At 40.4% G+C, this 27,056-nt stretch overlaps 1 protein-coding gene across 10 annotated transcripts in view; it reads right to left on the bottom strand.

The window, feature by feature from the left end:
* Positions 1–27,056, bottom strand: part of MAST4 (microtubule associated serine/threonine kinase family member 4) — a 525,532-nt gene that overhangs the window by 434,649 nt on the left and 63,827 nt on the right. The gene's annotated exons all lie outside the window — the stretch shown is intronic.

Consider the following 27,056-nt stretch of genomic DNA (forward strand, 5'->3'; position numbering starts at 1 on the left):
AACATTTTAATATTTGAAGAAAGCAAAAGGATTTTGAAAATCCCCTGATAATTGATCACTAATGGCTTATGAAATTTCAGCTCAAGCCCGGGAAGCAATAACTAGAAGAAAACAACAAATACTTTCCAGTCTTGGGCAATGAAAACAAACGTACACAGTTCCTTAGGGAGGGTCTTATGGTTTCTAAAATAATACAAGAAACAAAAATTAATCTCCTTCCCAGATTGCAAACTAATAACTGCTTATTAAATAGCAGCACTACCTACCTTATGCTGACAAAATGTTCCAAAGTTCTTCAAATGCTTCTTTATTCACTATTTAATCCTCAAAGTAGCAATCTTGTGAGGTAGGCAAGGCAGGTAGCATGATTCTCATTTGACAAACGAAGAAGCTGAGACATTAAAAGCTAAGTGACTTATCCGAAAGGTCACATGCCCAGTAAGTAGGGGAACAGGAATAGAGTTTTCCTAAATCAGAGCTTTTCCATCTCTGCACACAGATTAGTTATTGCTTATCATGATTAATGCAACTGTAAGGATTCTAACTGCTCCAAAACGTTTCCATGTCATGCGCCTATAAAACACTTAAAGCTTTCCAACAGAGGAGGCTAATTCTAGGTTTACCCAAATCATGTGAAAAACAGAGCCCTCAAAGAGCCGTGTTACTACTCAGTAGGATCTAAAGAATATAATTTGAGATCCTATTACCCTCTTGTGACACTTAGGCTTTCCATGCATTAGTATTGGACGATACACTGTATGACCAGGCACTGGACATTTTAATCAATGTTAGGATAAAAAGTAAACTGTTTAATCAGAAACACAGAGCTAAGGCTGCACAGTCACTGGAGATATTATTCATCAACTTCAGGGCCAAATACCTTGAAGGTAACCAGCATACCCTGGACAAGGACAGGCTTAGAATTCCAAAGAGTTTGAAGTCATTGGATTTTTAAGCTCAAGGGCGGTCAAACAAACTAGATTACTGGCCTGAAGTTTTTACAGGGAAGACAGAGCAGTCGCAGGTTTAGGAAGGATAGCAGAGTTAAGAGAGACACCGCTGACAGAAAAGCTCATCTGAAAAGGGTAAGAGGAATCAGTTTATATGAGTCACAACAGTAGACAAAAGCACAGAGTCATCCCTGGGGTTCAGGAAATGTGAGTGCTCCCAGGGATGGACTATGCCCTCTCCTTGGGACTGAAGAAACCCTGATCAGGGTGAAGATTGAATCTGGCCCTGGTCTCTGTCTTCTAAGAGCTCCTGACATGTTTCAGAGAGACCTGAGATAAAATGATAAAGCAACAAAAAATTGGATAGCCTGAAGTAAAGAAGACTAAGTAGCAATTAATGGTGTTCATGAGTATGAAAAATTTTTATAAAAGATCAAAGTAACCAAGTGTCTTCATTTTCATTCTAGTTTAAATTGAAAAAGAGAAACTGTTTAAGCAGAGCAGTTACTGACTCTTAAGACATTGCTCTTAAGAGACCTTCAGTTTTTCCCAAGGACAGGATAAATGTTGAAATGCCCGGAAGAAGCCCTTTTATGGTTCCATTCTGATAAGGAAAGGTCAGGGACATAAACTTAAATGTAAGCCTTTTAAACCAAATTTCACAAAATGCTTTCCTTCAATTAACTACATCTCTAGTCCCCACACAAGAGCTGCCACAAGATGGTCCTCACAGTATCTGTACTGCTGGTCTTACTGGCCAATCTTGATCCAAGAAAGATCTCTCCTCATCTCTCCCACCACCTTATTAAGAACCCAGAATATCACTTTAGTTCTCAGACCCTGAAATTACTGAGCCTTAAGTAAGAATCATTTTTCAATAAGTTAATCTTATATAATACAGCAATCATGCTTTCCTCAAGTACTAGAAAAGATACCACTCTATTCACCAACCATCTCAGAGAGTCTGTGGAAAGACCAATACTTTTATTGTCTATCCTTACCCTCTCACCATACCACAGGGTCCCGGCCATCCCTGAGGTTTCAGCCTCTGCAGATTTCAGCCCTACAAAATGGCCCGGAATTACCTTGGCCAGTATACTTCAGCTCATCCAAACTTGTTCTAAAACCAAGAGCAGAATTGGTTCCAGAGAATGCTCAGGAGGTATGGCTGCCAGAACACTCCTAAGGTTGCTTCATACCTATTTGAGTGGGTGTGTCAAAACTGCAGGTACCCTTACTGATGTGTGCAGTGTCACCAATATTGTAGAGTGGCCTTGGAAACTAGGTCATCCCCTTTGGTCTACTTAGCATAGGCATGCTCCAAGGCAGAGGTGCCTGGACCTAGTGGGACACTGTACCAAAAAAACACATTTGAAGCTAGCATGACCTTAGATGGATAGTGAGTCATGGTGTACTAATGTCCAAACCAAGTCAATGGCTTACCCAACAGTGGAAAACTGTGACAATTCTCATGGATATAAGATTTGGACATAAAGACAGTCCAATTTATGGAGCCAATCACAAGGTAATGTTTTGTACCACATGTATGCACTTGGAAGACTGCTAACATCCTCTTCAAATAGCACAGAAAATACCACCTGAATTCAGGATCACTGTCTTTTTTAAAGTTAACCTTGTCATTTAAAAAAATAACTACTGGAAAACAAGTTGGGAAGCCAAACAACTTCAGATAGGTAATTCTAATTAGGATTTCTACCAATCCACTAAAAACACTTTTGTTTTTTAAAGACAGAACATTCTTTGCACACTTGACTTTCAGCCTTACAAATGGCAACCAATTCAGAATCCCTAGAAATAAAAGAAAAAGTTAAGCTAAATGAGGCTAAAATATATGAGGCTATACTTCTACACTCTTTAAATAAATGCTTTCCCATATAAGGTACCAAATTAGTTATTTGGCAATATCAAAAATGTACATGCTGCAATCTCTCCCCACAAATGGTATGTCTGAGGGTGCATGAAATGAAGTAAGGAGAAATTAGAACTTACTTAGAAATTAGAACTTAAAAAGGCATAAGATGCAAGGAAGAGAATGGGGCAGAAGCATAGCGTAAGAGATGATTATGGTCTAATAAGAAAGCCTATTCCAATTTAAAGAACACAATTGAAATTTTGATGTTGTAAAATATGCTACTTTTAAGTCCCATCATGGCAGCCAAACAAATGAAAGAAAATCCTATAGCTGAGAAATATATACAGTGACCTTCCTTAAATCTTAGTAAAATAGCTTTATTTGCATGGCAAACTTTTTATTTATTTTTTTTAAACCTCCAAATTAGTAAATTCATTATGAGTCTTCACATTGTTTACTCAGGGAAAGATATTTTTCTAAAAATTTCATAGACTTTTGAAAGTGTACCCAGCTGCAAAAAAAAAACATAGTAACAACAGTCGTGATTACTATTAATGGCTAACCTTTGTTGAAAGCAGATTATCGTGCTGGGGACTGTTCTACCTACGTACCGTATATTAATTCAGTTAAACTTATAACCAAGGTTAAGTAATGTTCTTATCCCCATTTTACTAATAGGAACTAAGGCTCAAAGAGGTTAACACTACCTAAGACCACAGAAGCATTGCCAGGATCAAGATTTTAACCTAAATGGTCTGACTCTAGTTGCCAAGTTTTTTACCTCTGTGGTCTAATGGAGTCAAGCCTCACACTGTCCTCTAAAGCAAATCTCAGTAGAAAGTCCATCCCCTTTCTGTAGTAATGGACACAGTGATAAGACCTCTATGCGAAACATGATTCCCCAAGATGAAAGAAAGGGCAAAGTTATGGTGAATCAGTATGATTCTATGAAACACTTACTCAACCACTACCATTCACGGGGGGGAGACAGGGGAAGGGTTCTTCCCTATCTACCCTCTTCTGTTATCAATGATTTCTTTTAGAAAAAAGTTCTCTAGAAAGTAAAAAAAGGAAAGCAGTCAGCTATGTTTGTCTCCATCAAAATGACTATGCAAACGTTTTATTTCTCAATACCTATGCCCTGACTCTGACTATTTCAGTTTTATCTGATCCTTCAGAATTTACCAGATTATCTTTGCAGAACTCAAAGTTATTGGCTTTGTGTAGTTATTACTTGATTAAGTCCACATGCCCAAGCCCACACCCATCTGTTCCTGTTCTTACCCTGTAAGAACGGCTAGAATCTCCAAAGCCAGCATGATGCCCTTTACCTCCCTCAGGAGCACAGCAGTTGCTGAGGGAGCACCTATTAACTCTTGTCCTCGAAGCCCTCAATAATGACTAGACCTCACTTTTTCCAGGAACACTGGACTGAGAATAAAAACCCCTCTGCCTATAAGTGACACAGCAGTTGTCACATTTTATATGTGTGACTAATTAGACATGTGACTGGCAACTGGCCCTTTAGGCAATTTTCCAACCCTGACTTTTAGCCGAATGTGTTTGTATAAAATGTATACATGCACTTATACTGACATTCATTGTATTTATGTATGTGTGTGTATATACAATGAATTCCTTCCAGAACAATTTATGCACCTGATTTCCAAACACATTTAACTGAACCTACTGTTGCTTCAAATGAAATTTCTACTTAATTGGTAACTGTGAATTATTAACGAGTGCTCTTTGAGAACAGAACACAAAAGAAGGGAAAAAAGCTCCTGGTATAGCTGGAAGATTCAAAAACAACCATACTTTCCCATGACAGTTGTTCAATAGCTTCCTTTCCTTTCCTCCAGTTTCACTGTCAGTCTTCATGTGCTGTCGGCAGGCTGGCCTGGATGGCCATGCAGGAAAAAGGCCAGCCAGATCTGTGCCCTTTTTGGATGGGATGTTGAAGCAGGCTCTGCAGAGCAAACACTGCCTCAGCTTTCATCAGAAATGTGGGACAACACTCACTGACCTCCCGTAAATAGCTACTAACACTACCGTGCCTTTTACAACACGCTGCCCTGTTAGTACTTAAGGCAGTGAAGCCTTTCTCCAAAATCTAAGAGACTAGGGTGAAAAATAAAAACTCATGTGCTCTGATTCTGTGATTTCTAAGGTGCACTACCGATCGCCCCAGCACAAACCCCACCCTCTACTCCAGTTCTACTATCATCATGAATAGCATGCTTGGGGGCCAAGTCAATGTGAATGTTTCTGCATCAAGTCAGCCCACTGCACATGCCAAGGGGAACACTGATGTTTAACCCTGACCTCCTGGTTATCCCAGAGCTAGAAATGGGAACTGAAGGATGTCCCAGGGGTCTAGCTTATCCTGGGGCAAGCCAATCCCAGTCTCAGGCGATCCTCTGGGAATACACAACTATGTGTGCCTTTTTAATACAGGTGGTCAACAGGCAACAGACACATGTAAGGGTCCCAAGTACCAGAATAATGGCCAAAGGAAATGGGGGCAAATTAAGAAGTTTACTCTTAAATGGCAGCCAAACTAAGGCTGGTAAGGCCCTGGAGAAAGAGGGGCATGGCTGTTTTGGGTCAGTGATGTAACTGCTCATCAATGAGAAGGAAGTAAATTCCCATTTTTAACACTCAGGATCTCATTTCTAGCTGAGCCCTGGGTGTTGGTCTCCTTTGGTGCATCCTCCTTTCCTCCAACAGCCCCACCATCCCTTCCCCTGTCATTCCATCCAGGGCCCCTATCACCACCAGCCAAGGGAACAGCCGAAGAACGATCTAGAATACAACCAACCTCTTTAAAGATCAGCCTTTAAGGAAATTCAGATGGTTTTCTTGGCTTACTTATGTAATTATTTGTTCCCTATGCCCCATTCACTTCTTTACATTATCATCATCAAGTTGGTTACCAATGGCACTTTCTCTCAGGCAATAACGATATATAACATTTATTCCCTCATTACTCTATGCCAGGCACTATACTGAATGCTTTGTATATTATCTCACATAATAATTCTGAGGGACATTACTAGTATCTTCTTTTCCCAGTTAATGCTAGTCAAACAGTAAGTCTAGAATCCAAACCAGGTTTGACCCCAGATTCCCAACTAAACTGAACTCACCTTTACTTTTAGCTTACCTGTTGATGCAGGACTGACACAGTATCTTTCATGGGTGAAAATATTTACTGTCCTGGTGATTCCTCTCGTCCTTAGAGGACTCACAAGCATATGAAGGCACTTCTAACTGGGATTAATGAAAACAGAGGAAATTAACCTCAGTGCCCCCATAGACTAGGCACCAAGCACTTCAGGCCAGGTGTGTCCTGACACATTCCAATCCACTTCTGGGGTGTGGGCCACCCACGACTGCTTTTGGCCCTGACCTAAAGGATGGCCTTGTAAGTTCTGCCTGTGCGGAAGTTTCACCACAGGGACTGACAGCAGACCTGTCCCACCCAGATGCTCTCACACAGGTCAGGGAGCAAGGCTGTTTATGACCTGAAATCAAGCCTGGACACCTGTCTACAGATGAAGCAGTTAAAACACACACAAAATTGGCTGCCCAGCTGTCCTGTCTTCCTGCTTACTTCTGAGTTACCAGTATCTTACTGATGCTGCAGCCATCACCACCCATCCCCCAAAATGAAGCCAAGTTGAGGAGTTCATGATAAGCTGCCTGGGGTGTAGAGAGAAGAACATCAGCGAGAGAAGTGATGTGTGGGAAACCAGTGACAACTGAAAATAAGTTTGTTCTTGGTGCTTTATGAAGAGGTAGTTTGGGAGAAGAGAGAAGATGACAGAGGTCCAGGTGGGTCAGTGTTAAACAGCCACTACACAGTCCTGGAGAATCCTGGCCCTCCCTGCAATTCCAACTGTTAGCCAAGCCTTCAGTATGAGAAGCACAAAAAGAAAGCAATTAGGGCCAAAGAGGCACATTCAGGATTAAGTCTGTGGTTGCACGTGGGAGGGGCAGAGCCAAAGTTAAATCCTGAGCTTCCAAGTCAGCAGCTTTCAGGGCCAATGTGGAGAGAGTCACCTGGGAAGTTTGTCTCAAATACAGGTTGCCAGCCCCACCCCCCTGGATGCTGAGTTGGTCATTCTGGAGTGTGGCCCAGGAATCTAACTTCTCAGTGTGCCCAGGTGATCTGATGCAGGTGGCTCTGGCCACATTGGGCCAAACACTGACTCAGGCCATCCCCACCCAGCAGCTGGGGAAGCAATTCTAGACAAAAAGCCCAAGACCTGGGTTCAAGTCCTTACTGCTGCTCAGAAGTTATAGGACCTGGAATAAGTTATTCATCTATCCAAATCTCTTTCATTTTCTGTTAAATGAGGAGACTGGAAATTATCTCAAGGGTCCCTTCTAGCTCTGACATATTATGAACAGGGAAGTGCTTTTGATAGTAAGCCTGGAAACCCAAAACATTTTTGCTTTATGAACTCTCAAAGTTAGCACCTTTGGTATACATATTTATGGGCCCAGGTATGAGAAGTGAGGCAGAACTGGATTTGGGAGTATCAGGTTGTTGATACCTCATGGACTAGAATACATTCTCTGCCGTGGTCCACCTCGTGACCACAGTCACATGTCGCATGGCTGGGAGGTCAGAGGGGCAGGCTGCCTCACAGAAGGGTGTCAACTACGGGCCCAAATGGCAGGGAGGCTCGTGCCCTTGTGTTTCTCAGACAGACGGCTTGTTTCCAGATGCACTTACTCAAGTGTCTAGAGAAGGTTTCTGAAAGATCTTTCCAGTGAAAAGAACATTCATCAAAACCACCAGGATTTCACTACAGTCTTGATTTTTTTCTACTTCAGATTTGCCTGGGGATGGGGTTGTGGGGGTGACACCATAAAGATGGAGGAAACTGGGGCTTTAGCACAGACACAGCAGCACAAAGAGCTTCCCCCTACCCATCACCCTGACGTAGAGCTGATTCACTGTTCTCTGTGAAGTCACAGCTTGTTTGTTCAGTAAATAAAACACCTGAATTAATAAGGGATTTAGAGAAGCTGGAGGGGAAAGGTCTTGCCCTAAAGTAAGACCTGTGGTTAGCACCAACTCTCAGTGAGAAGTCTGATTTGACATTCTCATTCCCTCTTTAAATACTCAGGGAGGGGGCACTGGCCGCAAGCGTGGTGGGGACTGTCAGTGAGGTGGGGACATACTCTGGAGGACTCAGGATGGGCACAGATGCAGGCGAGCAACTGCTACCTGCTCGTCCCCTATTTCCTTTTAAGACAACCAAATAAATTACAAACCTGTGAATCCTGTATTAAAAAAAAAAGAAGACAGAACTCTGCCTCAATTTAGCATATCTTTCTGGTATAAAAGGAACTGGGAACTAGTAACCTGAAAGGGACCAGGTTTACAAGGGAGTGTATCCCAGCCTTTCCCCTGCTCACCCATCCGTTTAGGGGCATCACTTTAGATTTATGCCAGAGGCACAGCCCAATTAAACCTGGGCTCTCTGCTAAGGAGAGAAGGTTCCCCATCCTTCCTCAAGGCAACCCTGAACAGTCATTACCAAAGGGGAAGAGACCTAATTTATGCCCAGGGAGTTCATACATTTAAGTGTAACAGAAAACACATATGTAAGTAATATCAGCTGTAACATAAAGAAAAAGTCTGCACTGAGTTTAGTGACTCAGAGATGGGCTTTGGACGATGATAAATTCCACCATCAGCCAGCCCAACGGCATCAGTCAAGGTGAGAGCCAGACAGCCCCACACAGAGCGCCTGCTGCAGAGCCCACCGGACCTGGATATGCCCCAGAGTGCACAGTGACCTTGGTGCGGCTCCTCTTTTCACACAACAGGTTCACCTTAGCAATGCCCAGTTGACTGAACCAACTTAACCCACAGTGAAGGACGAAGGGCAGACCTTTCTAGCAACTGGGAGTTTCACTAGGCCTCCTCTTCAGTGGGGTCTACACATAAGGTTCCTGACTGACTTCATTCTCAGTTAGGAGACCAGAGATGGCAAACGATCACACACAGAAGCTGCTCTGGGCCTATGCCTGCCACCACGGCTGCTGTCACACCAGTGCTCCCGAAGCATGCTTTGAACACTAAGTGTCCTTGATTCTTACCAGCAGCTAAGTAGTTGTTCCCTCTGGCCACATCCAATTGATCACTACATCTGGTCAACTGTATCTCCTAAAGACAATTTAAATCTGCCCTTCCTCACCTATCCCAGCCATAGCTTTAATCCCTTCTTCATGGCTCTCCTGACCTATCACAATATCTCATTTGCCTCATCATTCTCCTCAGTCTCCACATCAGAATAATCTTTCCAAGCCTCATCTGGCCCTGGAGCGCACCAGCTTTACCCCTGTCAGTGCTTTCACTCCCACGGAAGGGGTACTCACACTGTCAGACTTAACCAGATATACCTGGCCCTATCTCTTATTTGAAGAGGGCAGGCCGGGGGATTGGGTCCAGGAATCCACATTTCCAACCAGTTCACCAGGCGACTCCGAAAAAACTCCTCGTGAGAACCAGACCCTGAAGTGCAGCCTGTCCAATCGCACCTCCGGGCCCTCCTCCCTCCCACTTCGAACCTCTGCACGTGAATTCTGATCCCTGCACCAGAGCTGCCCACCCATTGGCATGCCTGGCTAACGTCACTTCCTTGGGAACACCTCCACAAATACACACCCTTTCTCCAGGCATCCTGGGCACCTTTGCTTAGCAGAGGTAACAAGATCAGATTTTCTTTTCTAGCTCTCCTACTAGTCTCGGAGTTGCAGAAGAGATTATGTTTTCAGTCATCACTGCTGCCCAGACACAGAAGAGGCATTTGACAAATGCTGCGGACCATATCTTGAAACAGCGTACAAATGCATAAACTTTGAACAAATCCAGAATGGAAAGCTGGCAGTGTTTAACCTCAGAGGGCCTTTCATTATCCCACAACAAATGAAAAAAGAAGTTGGAGTGAAGAGAAAAGCTGAAGGAGTAACATTTGTCCAGGGATCAGAGCAGACTTTTACAGTGCAGTTTCTGGTGATTGCCTGTTTCCAGCTATTGTAACTTGGGGATCCTTTACAAGGCTGTAATTTTCAAATCTGACTGCAAGCTAACTACTTTTATGCTAATCTTTCTCAATAAACACTACTGCTGGAGAAGACACATACACTTGTTTGCATTGTAAAAGCCAAGAACCTTGAAAACACCCCCTTTTAAACTTTTAATTTCCATCCAGGGTATATGTGCCAGAACTCTCCTCAGTTACAATAATGGTTGCAGAAAGCACTCAGTAAATGTCTACTGAGGAACATGGCAATCGATGTGGGCAACAAAGTATACAAAACCCTGAACACTGCTCCTCCCCTAAATGACCTTCAAAAAGGAGATGCTTTATGAACAAACTCTTGATCCCCACTCCCAATACTGGATGATGAATCAATAGATAATTTTCTTGACAGAACCATTATTTTGCAACTTGTTTTTATTTTTTAAAGTACAAGGGAGGTTTTTCTAGGTCCCCAGCAAGTTAAACTCTGTTCGCAATTACCTTGAGAAATTACTTCATCAGATAGGCAATTCTAACATACTGACATCTTAAGGGTAAAAAGTTTAAAGTAAACCACCTTTAATGGAAAACTGTAAACCTCCTGAAAAGCTGCCACTTGTGTCAGGGCAGCCTGGTGCCAATTAAGGAAAAAACCTCCTTTCAGCAAGTGTTGTGCTGATTGGTTTATGATCCCACCTTCTCAAATCAAGTATTTATCGTCTCATGCTGCTCGTTATTAAGCTCTTCCCTTCCAGCTTTATGATAAATATGCCCTGACCTGAAAGCTATTCTGAGCCTTTCACTAACCTCACGCAGATATTAAAATTTTTCAAAAGCCCTGTGAGGAAAGAGATTTAGAGAATTTCAACAATTAGGGAATCTCAAGGCCTGTGAGAGTAATGTGGCTAAATACCCTAGTTGGTCACAATTAGTGGTCACAAGTGATGTGCAATTCACTACTTCCCTTCCAGGGGTGGCCAGTGCTGTTAGAAACCTCTCTCTTCGCAACCAGTGTCCTGTAGCTTCAGCCCTACCCTCAGTGGTCACACCACCCACTCCTGCTTCCAGGCACCTGCTTGTGTTTGAGCAACTGTGTCTCCAGGGTAACAACTCATTCCTTTAACTACCCTTCATATGCAATGCTTTTACATCCACTTGCATTTGGACACTCTCTGCCACGAAAAAAAAAAACACATGCTTGAGTGTGGCCAGAATTGTGAATACTTCATATGTCATCTGATCCACACAGAAGAGAAGAGGGAAAAATCTCTCCCTTGTGATGGACACTTCATTTCCACGAACACACTGTAAGATCACCTTACGAGTTTTGTTTTTTAAAAAAAGACGTGAGACTATTGACTCATATGGTGCTTACATTTAACCAAAGTGTTAAAGGCATTTTTACATGAGATGCTATAAAACATCGTTATTCATCCCATTTATGTGCCTAGTTTTCTGAACACCCAACCTAGAAGTAATACTTATTCCCTATTAAATTTCACCCAGTTAGATTCTGCTGTTTGTTCTGATGCACTCACTACCTGTCCCTTCCCACTTAACTTCAAAAGCAGTTTTGACAAGCATCCCTTGATGTTCTTGGCTGAGTCATTAAGGAGCCCAGACTCTCCCCTGTTGAGATGACTCAAGGCATCACTCAAATTACCCAACACTCTTTGGGATCAGATGTTCAATCAGTTATGACTTGTACATGAGACTTTGATGGGGGAGTTTAGCAAAGGTCTTTCTAAAATTCAGAACCACCATTTCTGTACCATCATAACTGAGGAATCCCATCAAAAAGGATTAGTTCCATCTGCGGTGAACGGCGCAGCACAGTGCTTCCCAATGGCACTCTCTTTTCTTTCCTACAAGTACTGTAGAGAACATCTGCCATTCCCGTTGGCTCTCCAATTTCTAAAATTTGAGGGTTTTGCCAGTGAGAGAGACTTGATGGGAATGAGGAACCCCACCTGCTTGTAAGGAAGGGGAAAAGTGTGCATATAAATATATGCACAGTCTTCCAGCACACAGGTGGCTGAGCACAGACATCCTGACGGTACTGTAGTCACCTGTCTGGGGCTCTGAGTATGGAGCGAGCAGCACAGAGCAAAGGCAATGTGGGAGACACACTGCTGGTGAAGCCCGGGCCCAGCAGGCAGCAGTGAGTGTCTCACAGCAGGCCACCCATGGCAGCCTTCTCACAGCCTCTTTCCCTCAGCATTGGCTGCCTGTGTTTTCACCTGTCTGGCCTCACCTGGTGTCTGCCATTCTCTGAATTTGGCTCTCTAGTTTTCCCATTGAGATATACAACATCATTTAGTAAGACCCATTTATATTTAGTTATTCAGAATTGGATTCTACTCTTTGAGACCAAAAACTCTTGACTGATAGATAACAGCCTCACAATCTATTAGTCAGTCAGAATTCTGCCTGGAGTCCATATGAATATAGCAGAATCTACCTCTTAATCGGTTTCAAAACTTAGACACCACTATCTGTACTTCTGGCACCATTCTCACCTCCCAGAAGTGCTGAAAGATGGGTGAACTCTGAATTCAGCAATTCCTTCTATAGGTTTTCTCAGGACAAGGGGAGACAATTCATCCAAAACAGAGAATCTGAACTCATTTAGACTAAAAGGTGCTTTTGCCCAATCTTTCCACTCATTTTAGGTATCTAATCCCTCTTACCAAGGTTTGTTCTTACTATTCCCAATCATCTTATTCTCCTTATAAGAAAGCAAAAGCAACACATTGTTTTCCTTCTCTGTAATCCATATAGACACTCCAAGAAATAGTCTATCTCCATTTATTTTCTCTTAATATCTAAATGGTCTTTGCTCATAAGGGTCCAGAAACTCCCTCACAACAAAATGGACAGGTGATTGGCCTCTGGATACATTCAAAAGGAAGCCAGTTACTCTCTGAAGACCTACTACCTCTTCTTTACCCCAAAATTAGTCATTACACCCTGTTCCAGCAGAGGTCAATAAAATATTTAATTCCAAGTCATTTTTCCCAAGTTCAGACACTCAAAATTCCCATATATTACATTCATTTACAATTTTAAAGGAATATCTGATTCTATGACTTAATTAGCCACATTCTTGTCAAGTTTTAACTTTCACATTACATGTCAAAGTTCTTTTCTGGGGGAAAGAAAGCTGAATAAATAGACTTTTTCATTTCATGACTTTTTCAGACATGGGTAATCTAAAAGAACCTTATAGTATATAATGCTATTTTTTAGTTTTTAACTGAACATAATATAAGGTAGCTTCATGTAGATAACCACTTTGTTATGCTAATCAAAGATGAAGGCTAGAAAGCTAGGGAAGAGGCTAAAACTTTCAACTTCTATTTCTACTTGGTTTGACTATTCTGCCTTAAAAATATCTAGACTATTATATTTCCAACAGATAAAAATATAGCAACTTATGTCTCAGAAAGGCACAGTGATTCCATAATATGCTATACCTTATTTTGGTGGCCTAGGAGTCTACAAGAACAAAAGCAACAACCTTGATAATATCAAACTTCAAAATTTCTGCAAATCAACAAAAGAAAGATGGCTCCAGTAGAAAAATGAGTAAAGGATGTGAACAAGCAGTTTATTGAAGAGAAAAACACACAAGAAAAATACACTTTTGTCGGCATGCTTAAACTCACCAGTAATCAGAGAAAAGCTCATTAAAACAAGAGTAATTAGTTTGGACCCATCAGATGGATGAACACCGGGAAGCCACAAGATCCTATGTGCAGGCCAGTATGTCAGGACAAGGAAATCTCACAAAATCGCAGGGGGATCTGTGCCTGCTGTGGCCACTCGAGAGTACTCTAGCACTATTTAGGTAAAAATGCACATCATTCTCCCATGACCCTTTGGCTCTGCTCCTACGTGTCGGTCCCACGGAAGTTCTCACCCAGACTCACAGGCAGCATGAACAGGAATGTTCAGGGGAGCATTGTTTGTGGGGAAGGGGGAGACTCTCTTCCATTTGGGGGTCTAGAAGAGGCTACACTCTGAAAAAACTTAGCCTCTGACAGTGCTGCCTGGCTGACCAAGGCATCTCTCCCAAGGCAAAGGAGCAAGGAAGTAACAAGGCATGAAGGTGTGTCCATGGCACATGAAGAAAGCCTTAGGGAAAGAGGGCCATGCCTCTGTGGGGTTACAAGAAGCAGGAGGCAACCTGAGTGTCCATCAGTGACACAGTGGGTAAAACAAATGTGGTAAATGCAGCCCAGGCAGCAGTTAAGAGACATGGACTACATGTACACGCAGTGCCATGTAAATGATCTTAGAAGCACTGTATACAGCAGAAAAAAGTAGGAAATCTTTATATTTATGTGCATCTTAAGATATTACATATCCTTTTTCTTATTTCCTTCTGTCACCCTTGGGGATATGTGATACAGTTGACTCTTGAACAATAGTTTGCCCTGTATTGATTCACTTATATGCGGGGGTTTTTTTTCAATAAATACATTGGAAAAATTTTTAGAGATCTGGAACAATTTGCAAATTCTTTTCTCTAGCTTACTTTATTGTAAGAATATATAATACATATAACATACCCAATATGCGTTAACTGTTTATGTTATTGGTAAGGTTTCAGGTCAACAGTAGGCTATCAATAGGTAAGTTTTTGGGGAGTCAAATGTTATGGAGTTTTGACTGCACAGGGGGATGAGCACCCCTAAACCCCATGTTGTTAAATAGTCAACTGTATTTAAAAATGCAAGTAATAAAAACAAGCAATACAAGATATAATAAAAATATATAATGCATTCAAATAAAATATTTTGCAGTAAGCTCAAATAAAAAGATACACATTTCAGTGATTACAAGCAATGAAAGAAAATAAAAATTGACTACAGGATAAGAGGAGGAGGAAAAAAGGAAGGACACATCATCCAATAAAAGTTTCAATACAGAAAGATAGTTATTTCCCAGAAGTCAATGGTGAGGAACAATTTCTCTCAGGGAATGGGAAGGGTTGCTGGGGAAGGCTACACATATCTACGTGCTGATCTGGGGAAGCCTCACGAGCTGAAACCCAGGTATTATGTGTAAGTCAGTTACATTTTATTACTTGTATCTAGTGTTAATTAACATGGTTAAGATTCACAGCAAACCAAATATTACATAAAATATACTGTATGTTTACATTAAACAAAATTAAGACTCAAGGATTTGAAAGAATTAGAATATTCATGCACATCTTTGGTGGGCTTCTAGCTCAGCTAAAATTGGGGAAAATTAAAGTTGGTTTGCCAACGTAAGATATTTGACATTACAAATGCTTTTAAAATCAAACATCTTTTTCCAAGTTTTTTAATAACATTAAGTACCTTGTAGAGCTGATCATGCTTAACACAATCTAATGCATGAAACACACACTCTTGAAAGAGATGGTGAATCAGCTTTATTTTCAGAATTAAATTAGGGAAAAAATTAAGTTGGACACTGTGTAATATCTGCTGCAGCTCACTTGAAGGATCTCAATTTAGCCTAATTCTTGGTCAGTCATGGATGTGACAGGGTTTTGTAGTGGTGTGGCAATGGTTAACTCTTGAAAGAAATTTATTATCCTCAAAACCGTACTCCTACATCAACCAAAGGAATTATTTTACATGTGCAACAGACTTTGTGGACTGGATACCAAAAAACCATTCAGAGCCCCTTCTCCTTGTCACTCCCCAATATAGAATTTGAAAATTTCCTAGAAATTCTTGTATCTGGAAGTAAGCATGGGACCCACTTCTGACCAATGAGACAGTCACAGAAGTTGCTAGATAGGTCTTAGGGGTAAACTCCTCCAAAGAAATCAACTTGGCTGGCAGGACCTCTGTTGTCTTAACCCTTCCCCTATCTTCCCACTGGAATACAGAGGCAATGCCTGAAATGGCAGGAGGATGGAAATACCCCACAGATGAAGGAAGAGGAAGACAACATCTCCACCCTTGATAACATACTTGAACAGTCACACCAGCCCTAGACCATCTATTTACAGATTACTTGTTAATTGAAAAAAACAAAGTTCTTAATAGATGAGCCCCCATTAGTTGAGTTACCCTAATATTGTGTTGAGCCAAAATATTGAACAAAACAAAAACATTACCACTATTGAGAACAGCAGCAAGGAAAAAATACAGAAAGTGTTCAATGTAAAACAATATAAGAATATTAAGTGAAAAAGACTTTGAGATGGCATGCATACCATTACAGCAACTATACTTAAAAAGCTAATACATTTGGTTGAAGATTAAATAGCAAAATACAAGTAATAATAGTTCCATCAGGGAGGAGGGCCTGCATGTGGGCATAGTGGCAAAATAACTTATCTTTCCAAACTGGGATATTTTAGAATGAAAGGGAGCATTATTAATAGTAATGCTGAGAAAAATGTAAATGGAGACTGTCCCAGGCAAACACAAGGAATGCTTTTGGTTTGTTCAAAACTTTCTAAGTAACATCTTTATCTCACCTGTTTGATTAAAAAGACCAAAAAAATTCATGCTTTCTTCTCTAACCAACCTCCTAATCATAGCCCTTCATCTTCTTGGGAATGGATTCTGTGCCTGTCCTTACAAGGAAATTGGGCACAATAGTTTTGGGGAAACATGCTGCCTGGCATCCTTGGTGAAAAGAAAATCTCCTGCTTAATATTTTTCTATACACCATCAGTTAAAAGTAGTTTTTCTGAGAACTTTTCCAGCCAAAACTTCCCTGTAAACTAACATGTTTTATCCAAAACATGACAATACAGTTCACGTTCATAGGGCAACATAATTAGGCAACATTTAGGATCCTCATTTACGACAAACTCTGGAAGAACTGATCCACTCAAGAGAAAACGATAGCCAAGACTAGGGGTTGGTAAATCCTTATAAATCAGTATGGTTGCATTGAACATTAAAATATTATACTTATGTGTTTCTTGAAAGTAAGACCCACACATGACCAAGCTGTGGCTATCTGCACTGCTGGAGAAAAATCTACAGAACTGTGACTAATTCAAAGTAACAGTAATTCCAAAAGCCATTAATATTTGACCTTGGAGTGTTTGTTCTCATGCTTGTTTTTAAATAAGATCAGGACATACAGGACTGTCAACTACTGTAACAGCCTCCCAAAAATTTTAACAAGAAGGTAAATTGCCACACCTTCACCAGGTATCACCCCAATTCTGCAGCATAAATTACCACATCGTGAGCAAGGCATTATAAAGCCCCGTGTGTCCCAGCAGCAACCTGGCTTCTCAGGCTCTCATCTTGTCAGTTTGTCCTACTCTCTGAATACTGGGCAAACATTCAAGTTCAAGTGGGGAGATAAGCTTTGTCCTCCTACTCTGCCTTTGCCTCCTCTCCTGGTAAACTTCTATTCTTCATCCAAAGCGCAGCTCAAATGTCACCCTCTTTCAAATGCCGGCACCCAGTGACCTAGGTCAAAAGTATCATTCTTTCCTTCTTTCTCCCCACTGAAGTAGCTCCTTATTCCAGAAACAGTTGCCCTTGGTGCTCACAGGGCTCTCCACACCTTCAACAGTCCTTTTCCCCAGTCTGGGAACTGTAGAGAATCACTTCCAACACCTTCTTCAGCCGGAAGCTTCAAGTCCATGCTCTCCTCACTGCTGGGCTTCCCAGCCCGTGACTTGCCAGCCTGGTTCTCTCTGGCTCTGCTGGTCTTTGTTCTGCACTGCCCCCACCACTGCTGAGTCCAGGGAGGGACTCTCCCAGCTGCTGCAATGCTCTACACTCCTTTGTATGTGATCTTCACCAGCTCCTTCCCACAGCCACTGTTCCCAACTCTGACATAACCCTGAATGCCCCAGACCCACGTTAGCCATGCAGTCTTACAAAAACTCAAAGTGCTATCTGAAAAGAGGTATCTTTTACTGTACCGATTGATCTCTTCTTATTCTACAAGAGAATTAGTCCCCGCCTCCCCACCAGTAAACTGTACCACATTTCTGGATTGCTAGTATGCAGTGGTATGCCAGCCCCAGAACACAGCAAGCTAGAGATTATTTGAGAAAACTACTCTACGACCAGCTTCTCTGAGAAGTACACCTGTGATGTGATAGATGCTGGATGAGAGGAAAAGTCTCTCATGCTACTTCTACAGTTTTATTTCCTCTAACTGAATTCTTATACAGGCACTAGACAAGAGATCTAGGAAAAGGAACTCATACAATGGATGCTGTGATCTCACTGTACCCATCAAGCCCCAGAGTCTTTGGACACTTCCCGGGTTCTTTTTTCCTTCAGCAAGTCCAGGGTGGCTTTAGATTTCTCTCCCACTCCCACTGAATTCCTCCCCTCTCTGTCAGAACAGCTCTGCTAGGTTCTGCTGTTCCCAGACTGAGCAACCAGCAGCTGGAGATCAAAGTCAGCTAAGGCTAGGTTTCATCCTGCCCTGGCTTTTTCACCTACTTACTACACCTGAATACTAAGCAAATCAGATTTTACAAGCATGGACCGTTTTCTTGAGACATTAAGTCTGATGTCCTAGAGATTCTCTTAGGAAAATTATCCCAACCAGTAACACTTAACATTTCTGTACTTGCTATGTGCCAGGCACTCTTCTAGGTATTTTGTATGCATTAACATTTACACCTCACAACCACCTTGTAGGGTAGGTACTATTACCCTCCCCTTCTCATCAAAGGAGGCTCTCTTGGGTGGCCGAACTTGGGAGGGTACTAAAGCTGCTTAGTACCCCCTGGATCTCTGACCTTCAGCACTTCCCACAGCCCACTCCAGTCCTTTCTTAAATGAGTACAAATTTCCCACCTAAGCAGAAAAGCCATCATTCAAACCCTTTCAAAAAATGCAGAGAAAAGCCTGGAGATTGGGTATCAAACATCCTGCATACTTGCTACAAGCAAGAGAACTAAAATGTCAAAGCGAGTATTTAAGTAGAGGTGATACTAATATTCAAAAGGGCTGTAAAGGGGAATTTCTCAGGAGAAAAACTGAGATTTTAAAAATCCACTCAAAAATTTGAGTTAATGACAGGTATAGGATGTCTAATTACAGAATATAAAACTATATCAATTATAACTCTAGTTCATTGCATCTTTAATTGTGATCATTACAAAATAAATTTGTTCCACATTGGCACAACTTGGATTGCACTCAGAGTGGTCTGGCATTTCATGCCAAGCCATGGGCCAACTCACAGATGCTACAGAAACCCTTCCTCCTTGTTTGAACTGTAGTGGAAGATTTTCCTTAATACATGGTGACTAGGAAGTGATTTACTAAATTCAGTCTAAAACTCAACACATGAGGCAAAAATTAAGTCATCAACTGTTAATACAAACTCCAAAATGCAATTCTTTTAATAGCTTCTCTCACTGTTGATAAAAAGTGGAGTTGGCCCTTAACATTTTCAAATTATGATCAATAGGTGAAAGTGAATTACATTTTGATGTGAATACCAAATTCAATCACCATTTGCTGGAAAATAACATTCAATTATCATCTGTTGGAAATGCTATTAGTAGCAGCAGCCCCATTCCACAGACTCAAATGTGAGGTAAACTGGTGTTTCCAAGATTTCAGTCTCTGGGCAGTAAAATGAAGAACAGAATAAAATTCATTAACAGCAAATGAGTGCTAAAGTAGGAACTTGGCATCAACAGGACATAGAATATATCAGTGAGAATTTGAGATAAGTCATTAATTAGGGGCTGCTAACTGGGAATGACCACATTGTTTAATATTTCCAGCAGCATCTGAGGGTCTAGTCCAGGCCACAAAAGATGAGGAGAGAAAGGAGAAAGGCCAACAGAAATGTAATAAGATCATCATGTGTCCTAAAATGCAACTGGATCTCATTTTTAAAAAAATGAAACAAGGACTATATCCCACAAAGGAAAAAGACACTGGCAGTAATATTACCTTTGCCTATTGAGAATAACTCAGTATTTTTAAATGCACCAATTAGCTAGGTAAGAATGATAAGCCATCTGAAAGGAGAGCAACTAAAGAATCAAACTCCTATATACTTTCTTCTTCTTATTTCCTTTGTTTAAGTCTTAAGAGTGAGGGGACTGTATACACAACTTACTGTCAAAATCAGCTTTTTTGTGTGTGAGTAAAAAGCAATTCTCTTAGTGATTATACAAGATAGGCATAAGTGGGTACCGGTCAAACCTCCCATGGGCCATGCTGTTACCTAAGCCTACCTCAAAACACCCCTCCCACCCCAGTATACACTACTCTCCTTAGCCCAAACATCATGCTCCCTCCCTCCCCAACTGCCACCTCCACCCCTTTGGCTCTGGATTCTCCTATTCATCCTGCAGCTCAGTGCAGACTCTGCCCCTTTCCTGTGCTGCTCCACTCCACCCAACAAGACCCCGCTGAACAGGTCTGTGCCCAATCCCATGCAACCCCAGCATTTATTCTTCCCCCAGCATTTGCTACACTGTGTTATAAATGTCTGTTTACTCATCTGGCCCCTTTACCAGCTATGCCAAAAGTGTATTTCTAAATTACATTTGCATGTTGCAATTTTAAAATGGCCTAGGATTTCTCAGTACTATTCGTTTATGGGGAAGCAATACTTAAAATTATAAAGTCACAGCCACATGAGTTATAGGGGCTTCTGTATCAATCTGTGGGCTTGTAAATTTTGTGGAAAAACAGCAGTCCTTGAAAAGAAGAGACATGAAAGTGGTTTCGTGTTTATTTCTATTAGAAGAGACACTCTAGCCAATTTCTCTACTAAATTAGCTTTTCTTGCCATAATGGAAGCATTGTGAAAAACAACAGTCCCAAAGGCTGTACATTTTAAGTCACATAAAAAGCAAATGTGCAGAAATGAATATTCCATTTTATTTTTGGCATGCCACACAATTCATTTGGTGTGATATGTGCAACTTCTCCCAGACTACAAAATTCTGTATGAGAGAATCATACAGAATATAAGTGACCAGATACAACACAGAAAACAAGAATACATACTTTTTCTAACTGGTTAGGGTCTATAGAGATCAGCATTAACATCAGAGACATTTCAAAGTCATCTAGAATAAAAACATGAGCCAAGTTTTAAAGGCTCAACCAAAAGCATATTTATAAATGTCCTAGCAAATGTAAGCCTAGCACACAGCTTCTTGAGGGCAGGGATATGCTGAAGGACTGATTTCATCACCCTCTGGGGCAGGTGCAACATTGGCTACAGATTAGAATAACTGAGGTGTTTTGTTTTTAATCAAGTACTAATGATGTAGGAATCTGACCCTAGACCAATTAAATTAGAACTTCAAGGGGCAAAACCCAGTCACTGGTATTTCCTGGGTGTACCCGTGGGGCTAAATGCACAGCCATCATGACAACTATTCTTTTACTTCCATAAGTTTTCCCAGAACCAGAGATAGCAGCAAGAAACATTTATTATTTCTTAAGTGCTGGGCATTGTTTAAGGATGTGTATGTCCTAAGTCACTCAATACTCATAATAACCTTATAGAGTAGGTACTAATATACCATCCCACCACATTTTACCGAAGAAGAAACTGAAGATCCAAGACGTTAAATAACTTGCCCAATTTTCCTCATTAAGTGAAAAAAATATGACTCAAACCTCAGCAGTCTGTCCCCCAAGTCAGATCTCTTAGTAACCCCATAGTTTAAATATTGCAACTGAAGAACATTGCCTGGGGACCCAAGTAGATGTCTCCACATGTAATATTTCAGGAGTAGGAGTTAGGTGGGCCAGCAGAGTGAGATACGAGAAGGGTCTTGCTCAACTGTGCTATTAATACTAGAACAAATTGATGATAGTGAGAATATTACACTTTATTTTATTTTACAGATCTACTTTCCTCATTAATTATTTAACTTAAAGCCAAATACGGATTTGGGGGCAGTTATTCAGAAATGTTGGTATTATTCTTGCCACTGGATGCCACCCAACGTTACCAACTAAAGGAGGTAGAACGAGCCATTGTGCCCACTCTCCTGTACCAACAGGCCTTCTCCCGGATCATTCCTACCAGCATATAAACATACTCTAATATCTTAAAAATAAATAACCATAACAAAACAAAAAGCCCTGCTTGTCCCCATGTCCCATTAGCCATTACCTCATTCCTCTGCTTCCTTTCACACAAAACTCTTCAAAAGAATTCTCTCTATATACTTCATCATTCTCCCATTCCTCTTTTCTCAGGTTTGAAAAATCCTCAACCACTTATCTCATCAAATATTGCTCTGTTCACATGGCTCTTCATCTTTTTTCTGTGCTTCAGTCAGAAGTTTTTCATATGACTTCTCTTCTGGTTAACTTGAATGTTGCACAAGGCTGGCCCTACCTTTATTTATTTATTTATTTATTTATTTATTTATTTATTTATTTATTTATTTATTTTTATTAAGGTATCAGTATACAATCTTATGCTCAGATTTCACATGAGCAACATTGTGGTAACTACATTTCCCCTATTATCAAGTCCCCACCATATACCCCATTGCAGTCACTGTCCATCAGCATAGTAAGATGCTAGAGTCACTACTTGTATTCTCTGTGCTATACTTTCTTTGCCATGACCCCCCCATATTATGTGTGCTAATCATAATGCGCCTTAATTCCCTTATCCCTCCCTTCCCACCCACCCTCCCCAATCCCTTTCCCTTTGGTAACTGTTAGTCCATTCTTGGATTCTGTGAGTCTGCTGCTGTTTTGTTCCTTCAGTTTTTGCTTTGTTGGAATGCTCCACAGATGAGTAAAATCATTTGGTACTTAATCTTTCTCCACCTGGCTTATTTCATTGAGCATAATACCCTCTAGCTCCATTCATGTTGTTACAAATGGTAGGATTTGTTTTCTTCTTATGGCTGAATAATATTTCATTGTGTATATATACCACTTCTTTATCCATTCATCTACTGATGGACACTTAGCTTGCTTCCATATCTTGGTTACTGTAAATAGTGCTGCAATAAACATAGGGGTTCATATGTCTTTTTGAATCTGTGATCCTGCATTCTTAGGGTAAATTCCTAGGACTGGAATTCCTGAGTCAAATGGTATTTCTATTTTTAGTTTTTTGAGGAACCTCCATATTGCTTTCCACAATGGTTGAACTAATTTACATTTCCACCAGCAGTGTAGGAGGGTTCCCCTTTCTCCACACCCTTGCCAGCATTTGTTGTTGTTTGTCTTTTGGATGTTGACTGCCCCTACCTTTATTTTTTAAAGACTCTTTTTTGGTTTTAGGTTAACAGCAAAATTGAGAGGAAGGAACAGAGATTTCCCATATACCCCATGTCCCCACACATGCACAGCCTTCCCCATTATCACCATCCCCAACCAGAGTGGTACATCTGTTACCAGTGACAAAACCACATTGACATAGTATCATCAACCGATGCCTACAGCTATATTAGGGTTCACCCTTGGTATTGTATGCTCTATGAGTTTGGAAAAACGAGTAATCACATCTATTCATCATTATAGTATCATACGGAGTATGCTTACTGCCTAAAAATCCTCTGTGCTTTGCCTATTCATCCCTCTTTCCTTACCACTGCTGGCAAATACTGATCTTGTTACTGTCTCCATAGTTTTTCCCTTTCCACAATGTTATATAGCTGGAATCACACACTATATGTTTTCACACTGGCTTCTTTCACTTAGTAACATGCATTTAATGTTCCACCATTTCTTTTCATGCTTGATAGCTCATTTTTTTAGCGCTAAATAATATTCAATTGCCTGGGTGTACCACTGTTTATTTGTCCATCACCCACTGAAGAACACATTTACTTGCAAGTTTTGGCAATTAAGAATAAAGCTGCAAGAAGCATCTGTGTGCAGGTTTCTGCGTGTTCATAAGTTTCAGCTCTTCTGTGTGACACCAAGGAGCACAGTTCTCTAACAAAAGTCTCAATCCCATCTTTTAATCCTTTGAACATACTGAGTTGTTTTTAAAGTTTGTGTTCTTCTAAATTCCCTGTGAGTCTTTTTTTTTCTTAGTCTTTGGACAAGTCTTATCTTCCTTGTTCTTTCTTCTGTCTATACTCACTACCTTCATGACTTCATCCATGCCTTTAAATACCTCCTAGATGTTGATGACTCCAAAATTAGTATTTCCAACCCTGACCTCTCAACTTCACATTCTTACCTCCCACTGCCTACTTGGTATCTACTCTTGACTATTTCATAAGCATATCATCAAAGTTAGTAGGTCCAAAACAAAATTCTTGATTTTTATCACCTTCTCTTCTAACAATCTTCCACATCTTGGTAAATGCCAATTTTATTTTCATTTCTTGGACTAGAAACTTTGGGGTCATTCTTATCTCCTTCCTTCCTTACATCCTAAATCCAAGTCCATCCATCAGCAAACCCTTGGATCTACTTTCAAAATACACCCAGGATGCAACCACCTCTCACCACCTTTGCTTCTGCCACCAGCTTGGCTCCAGCACCAATGCCTTCTCCCCTGTATTATTGCAGTAATTTCCCAGCTGGTCTCTTCCTGCTTCTGTCTTGTTTCTCACAATCTATTGCCACAGTAGCCATCATGATATTGGCTTTAAGACTTAAGAAAATATCATTCACTCCTTTGTTCAAAACCTTCCATTAGCCTTTCTTTTCAACCACAATAAAAAGCAAAAGTTCTTAAAGTGGTGCATAAGGCCCTGTGATCTTCCCCATTATCTCTCTGAGCTCATCTCCTAACTTCCTTGTCACTGGCTAATTCTACTTTAGCCATAGTGGTCTGCTTGCTGTTCCTTGAACAAGTCAGAGGTGAGGCATTCTCTCATTTCAGGACTTCGCATATTCTATTCCCTCATCTTAAACATCCTATCCCTTGACAGCCATGTGACTAGCTCCCTCACTTCCTTTGGGTTTTTATTCAAATATCACCTTCTCAAGGAGACTTCATATAACTGACCAATAAAAAAAATGGCAATTCCTCCTATCACTTCTTATCCCTCTTACCCTGCTTTATTTTTCTCTGCAGCAGTTATTTGCCATTTAATTTTTGCTGTATTAATTTTAACTATCCCCCTCTTCTAGATTTCAAGCTCCCTAAAAGCAGCAATTTCATCTATTTTGATCACTACTGAGAAATTAGGGCATGGCATATGGGAGGTAAATAACTGTTGATGGAAGGAATGAATAATAAAATACCAAGTTAACTAGTTAATTTATACCTACTTGACTTATATGAACTGATGAAGACCGTTCCTAACAAAGGTATATCTGCCTTAGGACTTCTAACTTATATTAAATTTTTAAAAACTGCACACATCTTAATTACTATACAACACAAGTACATAATACTGAGAGTTCAGCAATGAAAGATCAAATGATCAAAGAATCCATAACTAAATAAGTACCTTTAACAGACCACTCAAATATTTATTTTTAAAAAACACATTCTGTAGCTAACGATTTACAGTCTCCTAGATTTTTTCCGATTTCTTCTTTCCATTATCTTTAAACAGATGGAAGCAATAAAAGGCATCCAGCATGCTCAGCATTCTAATTACTTGACTATAGCTCTTTAAACATACCACTCTCCCTTTGATTTTAAAATAAACTGTTTACATGCCCAAAGTTCAGAATATTAGGTGCTCTTGAACACATTAAGAAGTGCCTCAAGAACTAAAATCTTTGACTGTATTACAATATTTAATTAGGAAAAGAAAAGAATTCTGTAATTAAAGTACTTTACATGATGGAAATGTGAAATGAAGAGCTTAAAATGAAATGATTTGACAGATTCTAAAAACGTATTTCTGCTCACAACTTTTGATTGCCTGTATTTTGCCTCTGAAATTGAAGACAGAGCTAAATTAATTAACGATTATGTCTCACACACAGCCAAAAAATTTTCAAAGACAGGAAAGCAAAATGGAAAGGCAATAAATAGCCCAAAGAGGTGTTTTTGGCCCTCGCAATCCAATTATTAGATTATGAAGAGCTCACTTAACACTCTGGATTACATGTTCAAGTTCTATGAGGGGAGAGATTTTTTTGTCTCTTTTCTTCACTGCTGTATCCCCAGAGCCTAGAATAGTGCCTGACACACTTTAGGTACTCATAAAAGAAAAAAAATGGAAGGGTTTAATAGTACATTGAATGCTAGGCATGGTATAGGGTAAACCTACCTGTTGTAAGTACTACCACCACTGTAAAAATGTCACCCTGAAAGCATGGCTCCCTTCTTGTTGGGTTAGCATTCCAAAAGTATGTTTTAGGGGGGAAAGAACAGGCTTATACTGGAAATCATTATTACATCTTATTTTTTTAAAATAAAAACTTAAGTGGATCTAAAATTGACCATAGTTCTTAGAATTTCATCTTGCTAAATATTTGAGAACATAGCCTTCAGTTAAAAATAGTAAGAAATTTGTTGTGTAGCCTATTTAATTTCCCAATTTTTAAAGGGCAAATGCAAGTGTCTACTTTGGTTTTACTTGAATTTTCTTTTTCATTCCATCCTCTTGCTGGCAGAAATATTAATTCCATCTCCCAGGTGATGTGACAGATGCATGAAAGACCCAGGCTCTTAAGAGGCATGCATTTGAAGATACTTAGAATTGGGTAAGGTGACACACACCGCAGTTGACTACCAAATATTCTCTTCTCCTTTCTCACTAGCAGAGTCCAGATTTATTTCAGAATAGTGATATACTCAGCTAAAGAAAAAAGAAAGAAACCTAACTTCTCCAGACTCCTTTATAACTAGGAATGGCCATATAACAGTTGTGGCCAGTGATGTGAATAAAAAATAGGTTATTGGGGGTTTTGGTCAGTCAGATAGCAAGAATATGTGTGTTACCTGTCTCTTTTGTCCTGTTGGAATGTAATGCAATACTAGAAGCAGAGTAGCCATCATAAGACAATGATGGGACAGGCATACATGAAGGATGGCTGACAGCAAAGACAGAAAGGTCTGGATCCCCAAGGGAGCATCAGGATATACTGCCTACCTCACTTTTTCCTTCAGTGAGGAAAGTGGAACCTCTTCTCAATTACAGCCATTCTTCAGGTTGTTTTCCCTTTTTTTTTAATTAAAGTATCATTGATACACAATCTTATATTGGTTTCAAGTATACAATACAATGGTTCAACAGTTACCCATATTATTAAATCCTGCCCCCACTAGTGCAGTTACTATCTGTCAACATAAGATGTTACAGAATCACTGCTATAT

Source organism: Manis javanica, chromosome 1 (assembly GCF_040802235.1).
Source record: "Manis javanica isolate MJ-LG chromosome 1, MJ_LKY, whole genome shotgun sequence".
NCBI lineage: Eukaryota > Metazoa > Chordata > Mammalia > Pholidota > Manidae > Manis > Manis javanica.